The sequence below is a fragment of the Silene latifolia genome, chromosome X (assembly GCF_048544455.1).
Source record: "Silene latifolia isolate original U9 population chromosome X, ASM4854445v1, whole genome shotgun sequence".
In the NCBI taxonomy this organism is placed as follows: Eukaryota; Viridiplantae; Streptophyta; class Magnoliopsida; order Caryophyllales; family Caryophyllaceae; genus Silene; species Silene latifolia.
The window spans coordinates 49,257,239-49,260,308 of NC_133537.1; the positions used below are offsets into that span (position 1 = coordinate 49,257,239).

Below are 3,070 nucleotides of genomic sequence, written 5' to 3' on the forward strand. Positions count from 1 at the left end.
AATGACGCACACCGAAATGAGACTAAGTGATGGGCAATGCAGAGTTGCAGACCATTAAAGGATCTGGTTAGAAATGGGAATGGCCTGAGAACAATGTCAAGGATCTGGTTAGATGTGAACCCCAAAAATTTAAGACCACAAACCAGATCTTTATGTATTCTATACATTAAAAATGAGGGGTGGTCCAAGTCACAAATTGGCACAGTAGTTGTCAGGTTTACACTGGGGCAGAAATAGTCTTTTGCAACCCTTAATTATATCTTTCACCTTGGAAACAAGAATCCTGATCAAACTGTAGAAACTCAGGTAAAGGTAGTAGTTTCATTACATACTTCCCACCATCACAACATGGAAGCATCATGCTCTTTAATAATAGCAACACTTGACTTGAGAATAGAGATGGAACCCAAATCTTGTCAGAAACCTGCCTCAAAAGAAGAGATAAGGTCTTCGCTTATTTAATCGAGGAGATACTTTTCTATATAAGTGTAATTGTCAAGCTTCCTAGTTCCTACCTCCAGCAAACCTATATCAAACCAAGCATTTCTCAGTTTCTCTCATTCATATCTACAAAATTCCCGTCATATTGAAAATGGTGGTTATGTTTGAGAAGGGAAGTGACCGAGACCAGAGCATTGAGTTCCATGAGATAAACCGTGAGGGTGAGATGAAAGACAAGTCAGGGAATTGGTTAAGTTTAAGTCTCAATGACACCATCTTTGTCTTTGATCCTAGTGGGTTACACATAGCTACTTGCTCTAATGCTTGTCTAGATCAACCTGTTGAATTACGGATATACAAGCTAAGGGATAATGTCTTGTTGAGGCAAACCTGGTCCTTGAGGACAAGGATCGTTTAAAGGGGACGGTATTGATACACACCGAAATGAGACTAAGGGTAGCTTAGTCACTTATCTCTTGTGTCTTATTCCCCAAGTCATTAGTAGTCTATATAAGGGCATTAGTTAGTTTCTAATAATCAATGAATGAAAATTATGAATGTACTTATGAGATTTATCTTATTTGTCTTAATGGAATCTAGGTGAATTATTCACTACAATTTTATTATTGGGGTAGCCTATCGATCTTTAGGATCGAACAACTGCATTTCTATCCTTCACATTTTCTGTCTTAATCTAGATCATATCAACTGGTTATAAACAGATTTAAACTAGAGTTCATTTCTATCTATTCCTATGCCTCGTGTGAATATTCTTACTCGAATTTAATGAAATCCCTCCATTATGCTGTTTGCAATATTTAGAACTTACAAATTCTTCAGGGAGCAATCATTTTAATCTGTTATTTATATAGCAGTTCAGGTTTGTGATGACTTTTACTTCCCAATTCCAATTTATTTGTACTATTGTAATCGACTTGAAGCATCTATCCTTTTACATGAGTGAATTTTAATGTGCTTATTGTTTTATATTATCGAACTATTTAGCTGGCTTTCTGGTTGAATTGGTTTTGTTTTGATGACAGGTGATGAGATTTGTGCACTATGCTTGTAGATTGGGGATCCAAGGTCCTTTTAGTTGGATTTTTCTTTCTCGACCTTGCATCAGACTATGAAATTCCTTAAAAGCTTGTTGAATAGTTTAATGCTGGTCCAAAACCCGTTTATGTTGGTTTCGGTAGCCTGGTAAGCCTATCTCACTAACTGCAAATGTTATGCATGTTGTCAAGTACCAGACACCATCGTTGGAGTGTGGTAATGTGCAAGAATTTAGTATGTGTTTATTGACAATCAGACATACGAACCATTTAGCATCAACCCTTCCTAAGGTTCTTTGGCTGTTTTATTTATCTTACAAAGACTTGACATTTAATTACGGTTGTTTTGATAATGTTCAGTATAATCAAGAGCCTTAGAAAATGACTCGGATAGTTGTTGACGCACTGGAAAGAACTGCACTAAAGGGCATCATTAACAAGGGCTATGATGGCTTGGGTTAAATTGTAAGGTTTTTCCCTTCTCTTTTCTCATTTGGCAAGACTGTAAACCTATCACTAATGTTGCTGTGAGGGCAGAAAGAGCTTTATCTATTTTTTTTTATGTCACAGATGGCTGAACCAAAGAAATCTATATCCATATTGAAAAAATGTGCCCCGACCTTGTTGAGGATCCGCACATTCAGGTGAGTGTATTGCTAGTAGTTGTGATACTTAAAATACAGTAATGTATGTGTCTCGTTAGTTATATAGGATCTTCTATGTTGATATTTTGTTTTCTCGTTAACTTTGTTGTGTTGAACCATATTCTCTTGGTAATATGCCCAATGGGTGATGAGCAAATCTGAGGCGGCCAAGTAGTCTTGTCTCTTCGGCTTTTTTTTAACAATTAGTCAGTTTACATATCAGTTTATATTTTTGTATAGGTTAGTCGTTTAAGTAAATTTGACACATTAAGTAGATGAAATTTTTTTGTAATTGGCTTTGGATAACCGATTGATTATATACAGATATTTTTTGTTGATTATGGAATCATTTTGCATTGTCATCATGTGTAGACTAATATGGGCAACTGAGTAAGATTTTTTTTTTTATAAAAAATAATATTTATAGACATCGGATTTTTGCAAAAAACTTATGTCCATTGATCAAATAGACATCGGTTTTCCTAAAAATCCGATGTCCATTAATCAAATAGACATCGGTTTTCCTAAAAATCCGATGTGCAATTTTAATGGACATCGGTTTAAAATCCGATGTCCATTAATCCACAATGGACATGACCAAACTCTACATCGGTTGTGTATCCGATGTCCATATAGCGAAAAGTCCGATGTCCATCACAAGTTTTGTAGTAGTGTCAAACCATGCTTATGTGTGATCTCTTAACTCTTAGGCTAACGTTCACCGTAATTATGCCTTAGCTACTGATAACAAGGAATTTGTCGTCTTATCGCTTTACCAAAACTATTTATAACCCAATTAAATGTAGTATTTAGTCGGGGTCGAACAAGAAGACGGCGGGGGTTTCTACTAGGTCCGACTTAGAGTCAAGTTTAATCAACAATGAAAGGAGGGGTTTTGGTTTTAACTACTAGAGCGAACAAACAAACAAT

At 35.9% G+C, this 3,070-nt stretch overlaps 1 long non-coding RNA gene across 1 annotated transcript; it reads left to right on the forward strand.

Annotated features, from left to right (window-relative positions):
* Positions 1 to 504: 504 nt before the first annotated feature.
* LOC141621383 (uncharacterized) lies at positions 505 to 1,960 on the forward strand. Its single transcript, XR_012532276.1, has 3 exons — positions 505 to 897; positions 1,485 to 1,644; positions 1,857 to 1,960. It is a non-coding gene; the product is annotated as an uncharacterized LOC141621383 (long non-coding RNA).
* The last annotated feature ends 1,110 nt before the right edge of the window (positions 1,961 to 3,070 follow it).